Genomic DNA, 12,245 nt, shown 5'->3' on the forward strand with positions numbered 1-12,245 from the left:
CAGCAGTGCTAACCACTACGCCACTGTGCAATTTGTGAGGCAGCAGTGCTAACCACTGCACCACCCGTGAGGCAGCAGTGCTAACCACTACGCCACTGTGCTATCTGTGAGGCAGCAGTGCTAACCACTGCGCCACCCGTGAGGCAGCAGTGCTAACCACTACGCCACTGTGCTATCTGTGAGGCAGCAGTGCTAACCACTGCGCCACCCGTGAGGCAGCAGTGCTAACCACTACGCCACTGTGCTATCTGTGAGGCAGCAAAGCTAACCACTGCACCACCCGTGAGGCAGCAGTGCTAACCACTACGCCACTGTGCTATCTGTGAGGCAGCAGTGCTAACCACTGCGCCACCCGTGAGGCAGCAGTGCTAACCACTACGCCACTGTGCTATCTGTGAGGCAGCAGTGCTAACCACTGCGCCACCGTGCCGCCCCTTGTACTGTCAATTTTTGATTCTTTTGCCTTTATTTCTACACTAATAGGGGAAAGAAAATTAGACACATGCAATGTTTCAGTGGAGCATAGGTCTGCAAATATAGCTTTAGAATGTCAGTAAAATGTATTTTTATACTCTGTGAATATATGACACATCAAGCATTGTTATTACAATCATTGGATCATACAGACCAGGAGGAGCCCATCCAGTCCACCTGCCCATTGGTGCATTTTGAACAAACCTGAAACCCATTTGTTGACAACGACCTATCTATTTCATTCTTGAAATCACGAAGGTTTCTTGTTTCATTATCCATGCCGGTAATCTGCGCCATATATATGGCATGTTTTCTCAGACAATGGGCGAAATTCTCCCCAAACGGCGCGATGTCCGCCGACTGGCGCCCAAAACGGCGCCAATCAGACGGGCATCGCGCCGCCCCAAAGGTGCGGAATGCTTCGCATCTTTGGGGGCCGAGCCCCAACATTGAGGGGCTAGGCCGACGCCGGAGGGATTTCCGCCCCGCCAGCTGGTGGAAACGGCCTTTGTTGCCCCGCCAGCTGGCGCGGAAATGACATCTCCGGGCGGCGCATGCGCGGGAGCATCAGCGGCCGCTGACGGCATTCCCGCGCATGCGCATTGGAGGGAGTCTCTTCCGCCTCCGCCATGGTGGAGACCGTGGCGGAGACGGAAGGGAAAGAGTGCCCCCACGGCACAGGCCCGCCCGCGGATCGGTGGGCCCCGATCGCGGGCCAGGCCACCGTGGGGGCACCCCCCGGGGCCAGATCGCCCCGCGCCCCCCCCCCAGGACCCCGGAGACCGCCCGCGCCACCTTGTCCCGCCGGTAAGGTAGGTGGTTTAATTTACGCCGGCGGGACAGGCAATTTATCGGCGGGACTTTGGCCCATCTGGGCCGGAGAATCCAGCGGGGGGGGGCCCGCCAACCGGCGCGGCCCGATTCCTGCCCCCGCCGAATATCCGTTACCGGAGACTTCGGCAACCGGCGGGGCCGGGATTCACGGCAGCCCCCGGCGATTCGCCAACCCGGCGGGGGGGTCGGAGAATGACGCACAATATTCCTCCTGCACTTTTTTATGTTCTATTGCTGTATATGACAGAAAAACATAAGTCACTCTTTCATCCTTTTAAGCACTTCTATCAAATTGCCTCTCCGTCTTTACTTTTCAAAAGTGGGCAGACCAGGCGAGTCAATCCCTTCTGACATCACTCCCGTATCCCAGAGAAACCCACAGAATCCTTACACTGCTGAGGGAGGCCATTTGGCCACCTGGCCGGCACCAACTTATGTTCCAGGATCAAACACGTGGCCTTTGTCTGTAATCCCTCTAATAAATTTTTTTTTTAATGTTTCCAATTAAGGGGCAATTTAGTGTGGCCAATCCACCTACCCTGCACATCTTTAGGTTGTGGGCGTGAAACCCACACAGACATGGGGAGAATGGGCAAACTCCACACGGACAGTGACCCGGGGCCGGGATCGAACCCGGATCCTCGGCACTGTGAATGCTCTTTTTGAAATAGCAAGGCCAAAATGACCGGTGGCCCTGACATCTATCATTATGAAGTGCTTTGAGACATTAGCCATGGGACACATCAACTCTATCCTTCCAGAACGCCTTAATCTCCTGCAATTCGCATATCGCCACAACTGCTCCACATCAGACGCCATCTCCCTGGCCCTACACTCATCCCTAGAGCATTTCGACAACAAGGACTCCAACATCTTTTTTAGAAAATAAATTTAGAGTACCCAATTCATCTTTTTCCAATTAAGGGGCAATTTAGTGTGGCCAATCTACCTAGCCTGCACATCTTTGGGTTGTGGGGGGGGAAATCACACAAACACGGGGAGAATGTGCAAACTCCACACGGACAGTGACCCAGAGCCGGGATCGAACCTGGGACCTTGCCGCCGTGAGGCAGCTGGGCTAACCCACTGCGCCACCGTGCTGCCCCGAGGACTCCTACATCAGACTCCTATTTATTGACTACAGCTCCGTCTTCAATACAATTATCCCAGACAAGCTCATATCAAAGCTCCAAGATCTAGGACTTGGCTCCTCCCTCTGCAACCGGATCCTTGCCTCCCTATTCCACAGACCACAATCAGTAAGGATAAACAATGACACCTCCTGCAAATAGTCTTTAATACCGGGGTCCTGCAAGGCTGCGCGCCTAGCCCCCTAATCTACTCCCTATACACACATGACTGCGTGGCAAAATTCCGCTCGAACTCCATCTACAAGTTTGCTGATGACACGACCGTAGTGGGTCAGAATACAGGAGGGAGATGGAGAACTTAGTGGCGTGTTACAATGGCAGCAATCTCTCCCTCAATGTCAGCAAAACTAAGGGGCTGGCCATCGACTTCAGGAAGCAAAGTGGTGTCCATGCCCCTGTCTGTATCAATGGGGCCGAGGTGGAGATGGTTGACAGCTTCAAATTCCAAAGTGAAAACATCTCCAACAATCTGTCCTGGTCCACCCACGTCACTGGTACGAGAACGAAAGCACAATAGAGCCTATACTCAAAATCAGCTTCTTCCCCGCTGTTACCAGACCCCTGAATGACTCTCTTATGAACTGATCTGATCTCTTCACACATCTTCACTACTGAGTAGTACTACACTTTGTATGCTCACCCGATGTCTATGTATTTACGTTGTGTATTTATGTATGCCCTATATTTTACATGTATGGCGCGATCTGCCTGACTGTACGCAGAGCAATACTTTTGGAGGGTGGCACGGTGGCACAGCGGTTAGCACTGCTGCCTACAGCGCTGAGGACTCGGGTTCGATCCTGGTCCCGGGTCACTGTCCGTGTGGAGTTTGTACATTATCCCCTTGTCTGCGTGGGTTTCGCCCCCACAACCCAAAGATGGTAGGTGGATTGGCCACGCTAAAGTGCCCCTTAATTGGAAAAGAATAATTGGGTACTCTAAATTTATTTTAAAGGCGAACAATACAGTTCAGTGTATCTCAGTACACATGACAATAAATCTAAATCCAAAATCTAAATCTAAATTGCATTCCAACTGTGGCTAAATACAGTTTTAAAATGGCATCATCAGATTTATATGCTAAACCCTTCACTATGCATTCCAACCTTCTGTATGCCTTTTTAATCATACTGGAAATACTGTTCTGCTAGATTTAGTGACCTGCTCAAGTATCTCAAGGTGTGTCTTCTGCTTCAATATTTGGTACATAACCAACAGTAGCCTTTCTATCAGATTTTATGACTTTATGGTTCCCTGTATTAAATTGCATCTGCCTTTTCTCCGCCCAGTAATCCAGTTTGTCAAGATTATTTGGAATTAATCTACTAGACCTGTCGATCAAACAACCCAGTCAAGCATGGCATCTCACTCTTAAAACCACATTGTCCAGTGTGAATAACACTCATACAGTATCTGTCAACACTTTAAATACTTTCCCAACAGTAGAAGTAAGTCTTTTGCAGGTGTATAATGTAATGGTTCAAACCTTGACCTTTATTTCAAGTTGGAAGTCCCATTTGCTATTTTTCAACACTTTGGAATTTCACCTGAGCCAAATCAATAAAAACAAGGACATGCAATCATTCAAACCAATTCCTTTGCAACTCTGGGGCGAAGTCATCAGAAACAGGAAGAACCTCCTTAAAATGACTTTGGGTGGGGGGGCAGTAGTATTGTCACTGGACCAATAATCCAGCAACCCAGGGTAATGCGATGGGGACCCAGATTTGAATCCCACCATGGATTGGAATACAATTTTTAAAATCTGGAATTAGAGGTCTAATGATGGCCACAAAGCCACTGTCGATTGTTGATATAAAAACCCTCATCTGCTTCACGATTGACGTACATCTGATAGCCCAGATGGAAACATAATTCCTGTGCTAAGCCTCATAACTACTACAATTCTAACTGTTAATATGTGATGGTCTAGGAAAAGTGTGCAGAATGTGCCAGAAATTCCATTGGAGTCACTTCAGGGTCTGAATGAAATTGGGTCTAATTTGTGGTGGTCAGTCATCTAATGGCGTCTGCTGTTTGTTAAACCTTGTATGCTTCAGCATTTTCTGTGCAGCAAGTTGTTGAAAGTGTGAGCTGATAAGAAATCAACAAGAGAATCTAGGCATCTGGATGAACAGGACGAGCATGTCCTTCGACATTCAGATTGAAAAGATTGTGTAATTATCAACACAAAGTCTGAGAAGGAAGTGTAAATTGGAGTGGGTGAATTCTGTACCAGGTTCCACAAGGAACGGCAGCAAGGTAGCGCAGTGATTAGCGCAGAGGGTGGTGGGTGCCTGGAACTCGCTGCCAGAGGAGGTGGTGGAAGCAGGGACGATAGTGACGTTTAAGGGGCGTCTTGACAAATACATGAATAGGATGGGAATGGAGGGATACGGACCCAGGAAGTGTAGAAGATTTTAGTTTGGACGGGCAGCATGGTCGGCATGGGCTTGGAGGGCTGAAGGGCCTGTTCCTGTGCTGTACTTGTCTTTGTTCTTTGTTTGTAAAGTGTCCCTCAGTGTCCAAAAGGTTCGGTGGTGTTACAGGGATAGGGCAGGGGTGTGGGCTGAAGTGGATGCTCCTTTGGAAGCACTGTGCAGATTCGATGGGCCAAATTACCTCCTCCTGCACTGCAGGGATTCTATAATTCTATTCTATGACTCCATTGTGCCATTATTGATCCCACACACAAGTCGGTTACGTCGCATCTCGGCCAGGGATAGGCCAAACTCGCAACATTTGACCATCTTCTTTAACCTAGCCAGGAATTCTGTCAGAGATTTCCCCGGGGTCCTCCCAATCGTGCTGAATCAGTAACGCTGGAGGATTACAGATGGCTTTGCATTGTGACAGTTCTTTCCTAGATCCACAAGCTCGTTGACTGTTTCAGTGTCAGGGGCTGCAGGGTAAATTAAACTCTTAATAATGCTGAACATTGGGGCCCCACTTGCTGTCAAAGGGTTACTTTAAATCACCCTACCGAGGCTCAATTTGAAATGCCCTATCCCCGTAACCCCACCTAACCTTTGGGCACTAAGGGGCAATTTATCATGGCCAATCCACCTAACCTGCACATCTTTGGACTGTGGGGGGAAACTGGAGAACCTGGAGGAAACCCACGCAGACACGGGGAGAACATGCAAACTCCACACAGACTGACACCCGAGGTTGGAATTGACCCGGGTCCCTGGCCGTGCCGCCCCATGTCGTCCACGTCCGCATCGTAAGGCTTGAGCTTCCCAAACAAGGAGATATCCAGGTTTTCTTTTTGCGTTGTTCTTATCGGACGAGTCGTCGGGGAGTTTCGGAAAAGGCTGCTCAGAATCCTGTGCTTGATCCTCGTCGCCAATGTAATAATTCCAGGAGGTGCGGAATTAAAGGACAAACTGATTTATTGTAAAATGAAAGTGAAGCCACTATCGCGACTCACAAAACAACCATCCCAGCCCAGGACTATCGGGAATAGCCGGTCCGGGCCCGGGAGCTACAATTAAAGGTCCCAATAATGACCCCCAGCTGGGTAGGCCTCTGCCTGCTCACAACGAGAAGCCGCATTCTACAAAGCCCAAATATCCATCAGCGATCCCCCATGGTCCTCATGGGAGTTATCGCATTAATCAAGTGGAGCGCTTTGTCCCAGAAGGGATCAAGCTTGGCTGTTGCTGCGCTTCACTCATTCAGGCAAGTAGAAGGTGTTCGTCACACTCCTGGCTTGTGCATGGTGAAGTCAGCTGGTGAATTATTTGTCCCAGAATTCACAGCCTCTGCTCTTGTAGCCACAGTATTCATCTGGCTAATTTAGGTAAGTTGCAGGTCAATGATAAGGATGTTGTTGGTGGAGGTAAGGCCATTGAAAATCAATGGGAGGTGATTAAATTCTCTCTTGTTGGAGATGGTCATTCCCTGGCACTTGTGTGGTGCAAATGTTACCCGCCATTTACCAGCATTTACTAAAGCGTTTTGTTGCCCCTGGACACCGACTGCTTCTATCTGAGGAGTTACGAGTGGTACTGAACTTTGTTCAATCACCAGCGAAAATTCTCACTTTAAAAAAAAAAAAAAATTCATTTTTCCCAATTAAGGGGCAATTTAGCGTGGCCAATCCACCTGCCCTGCACATCTTTGGGTTGTGGGGGCGAAACCCACGCAGACACGGGGAGAATGTGCAAACTCCACACGGACAGAACATCCTCACTTCTGATCTTATGAGGCAGCTGACAATCTTTGAGCCTCCAAGACTGCCCTGAGGAACTCCAGCAGTGATGTTCTGGAACTGAGATGATTGACCTCCAACAACAACCTTCAGGGTGGTTGGACAAATGATCTATTTGAGTCAATTATTGCTTCAATAATTGTGGCATGGTGGCGCAGTGGTTAGCACTGCTGCCTCACGGCACCGAGGACCCAGGTTCGATCCCGGCTCTGGGTCACTGTCCGTGTGGAGTTTGCACATTCTCCCCGTGTTTGCGTGGGTTTCGCCCCCACAACCTAAAGATGTGCAGGGTAGGTGGATTGGCCACGCTAAATTGCCTCTTAATTAGGGCGGGGGTGGGGGTGGGAAGAGACTAAATCCAGCAGCATTAAATATCAGAAAATCATTAATAAATCAAATTGGAAATTAACGAGAAACTTGTATACCTAGGGTGTGGTTACAGGGAAGTTAAAGGGGAACCCTGAATTAAAGAAAAATCTTAAGGAAAAGCAAAATAAACATTTAAGAGAGAAAGGAATAGAAAGTGATAGTGTTGGAGTTCGATGAAGACGGGTGCAGGATGAATGGTCGGTTTCTGCTCTGTGCTGTTCTGGGTCATTCAATGGAATTATTGAACTTGCTTTCTTTCACAAAGGCACAGATGCCATCCAGTGTCCACTGTGTGCAAAGCAGTTTCCAATCAACTATTGGGTGAGGTCCCAGAATAAAATTCAGCTCGACGGATACAGTAGGTTAAATCAGGTGCTCAACATTCCTGTTTTTAATGATGTCATTCATTTTTAGTTTCCAAAACTTTTATCCTTGAATATACAAAAGGTTAAAATTTGTATTTTTAATGATCAGGGGCGAGATTCTCCGACCCCCGCCGGGTCGGAGAATCGCCGGGGGCTGGCGTGAATCCCGCCCCCGCCGGTTGCCGAAGTCTCCGGCACTGGAGATTCCGCGGGGGCGGGTATCGCACCTCGCCGGTTGGCGGGCCCCCCCGCTCGATTCTCCGGCCCAGCTGGGCCGAAGTCCCGCCGCTAAAATGCCTGTCCCGCCGGCGTAAATTAAACCACCTACCTTACCGGCGGGACAAGGTGGCGCGGGCAGGCTCTGGGGTCCTGGGGGGGGCGCGGGGTGATCTGGCCCCGGGGGGTGCCCCCACGGTGGCCTGGCCCGCGATCGGGGCCCACCGATCCGCGGGCGGGCCTGTGCCGTGGGGGCACTCTTTCCCTTCCGCCTCCACCACGGTCTCCACCATGGCGGAGGCGGAAGAGACTCCCTCCACTGCGCATGCGCGGGAATGCCGTCAGCGGCCGCTGACGCTACTGCGCATGCGCCACCCGGAGATGTCATTTCCGTGCCAGCTGGCGGGGCACCAAAGGCCTTTTCCGCCAGCTGGCGGGGCGGAAATTCGTCCGGCGCCGACCTAGCCCCTCAAATGTTGGGGCTCGGCCCCCAAAGATGCCCGCCCCCGCGGAATCTCCAGTGCTGGAGACTTCGGCAACCGGTGGGGGCGGGATTCACGTCAGTCCGCAATGCCCATCTGATTTGCGCCGTTTTGGGCGGCAGTCGGCGGACATCGCGCCGTTTCCGGAGAATTTTGCCCCTGATTTTAATTGTATTTATAAAGCCTCCCAATTCAAATGTGATCAGCTAAATATCCACACAGTTCAACACGGTGTAAAGGTCAAAGTGCAAATGCGTCAGGCAGCTCTCGTCAATGGGTGTAGCTGCAAAGATGTTGTCTGCATTTTACAACTAGTCACAGCTGGAAAGGGGAATGATGAAGGTCACACTTACTGTCATCGGGCAACACATTAGATGTCTGCGCAGGACACTGGGGCGACCACATCTGGAATGCAGAAGGGTATACTTACATTGGAGGCAGTTTTGGTTCCTAGGATGAGGGTCGCCCCACAATGAAAAACTGAGTAAATTGGACCGATATTCTCTGGAATTAAAACCAAAAATGCTGGAAAACCCCAATAAGTCCGGCAGCATCTCTGGATAGAGCAACCGAGTTAGCGTACCATGTTTGTATGACTCCTCTTCAGAGCTTGTTCCTTGTTCGAGTCATAGGGACTCTAAACATTGTGCGCGATCGACTGGGACCCAGGACATGGTGCAGCCTGCATTCCCCTAGAGGGCGCTGAGAGCAGAGTGCCGAGAGAGAGCGGGGTCGTTCACGCCGCTCGACCAATCCCGCCCAGAACGCACTCTATTTTTGCTAAGTTAGATTGTGCCGTTAACGCCTTCGCTCTTCACAGGCGCTGCGTTTTTCCTGCAGCTTCTGGGGGTTTTTTTTTCCAGCATCCACAGTATTTTGCTCTATATCCTCAGGGGTTTAGATGAGAGGCCAGCTCGCGGAAACAAGATTGTAAAGGGGTTTGGCAGGGTGAACGCAGATTGTTTCTGCTGTTGGGGAATCTAAAACACAGGGGGAGCTGAGGGGGGGGGAGGGGGGGGGGGAGCTGGGCAGGGACGCAGTCTCTGGGTTAGGGGCCGATTATTCAGGATTGAGACGGGGAGAAATGGCTTTACTCAGAGGGTTGTGAAACTTCTCTATCCCAGACGCCTGCGAATGCTACATCATTGAAGGATAGTATAGATGGAGTTTTGCTCCATCAGGGAATCAAAAGATATGGAAGCAGGCAAAAGTGGGGCTGAACCCCAAGATCAGATTGAATATTACAACAGGCCCGTCGGGCAGAGTGGCCGACTTCTGTTCTTATTTATTGAAACGGTTGAGCTCGTCCCTCAGTGTTGGAAATAAAATGTGGGGTTAATAAACATGCATTGACAACATTTTAGGTTTGCTGTGGCCACGTGATACACCACCTAGAGGGGTGTTTAGGTTCCCCAGAATAATTATCCAATTGGGGCTTCAGAGAAAATGAAATGAAATGAAAAATGAAATGAAAATCGCTTATTGTCACAAGTAGGCTTCAATGAAGTTACTGTGAAAAGCCCCTAGTCGCCACATTCCGGCACCTGTTCGGGGAGGCTGGTATGGGAATTGAACCGTGCTGCTGGCCGGCCTTGGTCTGCTTTCAAAGCCAGCGATTTAGCCCTGTGCTAAACCAGCCCCTTCTTCAGGTAAGGATGGTTTAAACCCACAACATTCACTGCACAGCCCACTTCTGACCCCGACTGGTCTTTCCTGCAGCCTGGTCAGTGCCTCTCTCCTAATCAACATCTCTCCACTCATTGCCTTCCTCCCTGAATCGTCCGCTCTTCGTTTCCTTCCTCTGTCAGCCTGTTTCAGCCCTTTTCACAGGAAGGATTTAAGGACGGGCGAGTGAGAGTGGGGCAAGCGACAAGTGCAGAGTTATTAAACAATTTCTTTCTTTTTTAAATTTAAGAGTACCCAATTCTCTTTTCTTTCCAATTAAGGGGCAATTTAGCGTGGCCAATCCACCTACCCTGCACATCTTTGGGTTGTGGGGCTGAGCCCCACGCAGTCACGGGGAGAATGTGCAAACTCCACACGGCCAGTGACCCAGGGCCGGGATCGAACCTGGGACCTCGGTGCCGTGAGGCAGCAGTGCTAACCACTGTGCCGCTCATTATTAATCATTAAAAACTGTCTGTTCACATTGTATACACTTAATGTGCTGATCCTTTATTATGTTTTACACACCTTTTCAAATAAATCATAATGAATAACAATTAAATTCTACGTGCAGCCTAATTAAAATGTTCTAATATCTAAATTGACCAGAGAATCTGGACAATGCAGAACGAGGCCATTCGGCCCATCTAGTCTGCACGACCCTCCGAAAGAGCACTACTACCAGGACCACTCCCCCCGCCTAAACCCGTGACCCCACCTCACCTGTACATCTTTTGGACTGAGAGGGGAAACCAGAACATCAGGAGGAAACCCACACAGACACGGGGAGAACTCGCAAACTCCACACAGTCTCACCCAAGGTCAGAATCAAACTCTCACTCGTTTTCTAATCGTCTTTGTAACTCTCACTTTCACTGCCGCAAAACTCCCAAGGTGCTTCACAGGAGCCCAATTTTTATTAAAATGTTGGCACCGATCCAAATGCAGATATTAGTAGGTGAATAAAAGTAGGTGGGGTGGCACGGTGGCACAGTGGTTGGCACTGTTGTTTCACGGCGCCAGGGTTCCAAGTTCGATTCCCAGCTTGGGTCATTGTCTGAGTGGAGTCTGCACGTTCTCCCAGTGACTGCGTGGGTTTCCTCCGGTTTCCTCCCACAAGTCCCGAAAGACGTGCTGTTAGGTAAATTGGACATTCTGAATTCTCCCTCAGTGTACCCAAACAGGTGCTGGAATGTGGCGACTAGGGGATTTTCACAGCAACTTCAGTGCAGTGTTAATGTAAGCCTAGAACATAGTGCAGAAGGAGGCCATTCGGCCCATCGAGTCTGCACCGACCCACTTAAGCCCTCACTTCCTCCCTATCCCCGTAACCCAATAACCCCTCCTAACCTTTTTGGACACTAAGGGCAATTTATCACGGCCAATCCACCTAACCTGCACATCTTTGGACTGTGGGAGGAAACCGGAGCGCCCGGAGGAAACCCACGCACACACGGGGAGAACGTGCAGACTGCGCACAGACAGTGACCCAGCAGGGAATCGAACCTGCGACCCTGGCGCTGAGGAATTAAACAAACAAATGTGATATAAAATAGTTAGTTCAAATATTAATTACAGTAATGTGGATGCAATCAGTCTAATAGTAGTGAGTTCACAGACAAAGGATTTCAGAAAGCATGGCAAGGAAGGGGGGAGGGGTGACTGGTGGAGGATGGGACAAGGATGCTGGGTATCAAGAGGCCCAGGGTTAAGGAATGAGAAGTGAGCCAATCAGGATGTATGGCCAGGTCAGGAGGGGTATAGGATGGCCTATGGGAATCTTGTATGTGAAACTTGATGCCATTTGAATGTATTTGTAGAGATTCCTTTGTCTCCGATAGCACTCGGTTCCTAGGGTTGCAGAAGGCAGCTTGTGTGTTCGGAGGCTCATTATGAAGCGAGTCAGACTTGCAAGTTGGTTAAAAATAAATAATACTAGTGCAGGAGGCAAAAGAGGCCGACGTTGTGGCCTTTGCGTCCCTAGTAGCCCGGCGCAGGATCCTACTCATGTGGAAGGAGGCGAAACCCCCCGGACTGGAGGCCTGGGTAAATGATATGGCGGGGTTCATTAAACTGGAGCAGATAAAGTTTGCCCTGAGAGGATCGGCTCAAGGGTTCACCAGGCGGTGGCAGCCATTTCTCGACTACCTAGGGGAACGTTAGAGGGAAGACAGATGACCAGCAGCAGCAACCCAGGGGGAAGGGGGGGGGGGGGGGAGGGGGGGGGTTTAGTTTAGGTCAAAGATAAAGGGGTTTTGTTACTTGTGCATTGATAAAAATTTCTGTATTGTTATTGTTGCGTTTGCTTTGTAAGAGGGGAAAAATTGTTGTTTGGGAAAAAAATTTCAATAAAACATATTTTTTAAAAAAATAAAAAAATAATACTATGCCTACAAATCCATCTCGAGTTTTACTGACGGGTAAAGAATTCAATATTGTCAGCGCTGTGAAGCCACAGTGCTAACCACTTGTG

The sequence above is a fragment of the Scyliorhinus torazame genome, chromosome 19 (genome assembly GCF_047496885.1).
Source record: "Scyliorhinus torazame isolate Kashiwa2021f chromosome 19, sScyTor2.1, whole genome shotgun sequence".
Classification (NCBI taxonomy): Eukaryota; Metazoa; Chordata; class Chondrichthyes; order Carcharhiniformes; family Scyliorhinidae; genus Scyliorhinus; species Scyliorhinus torazame.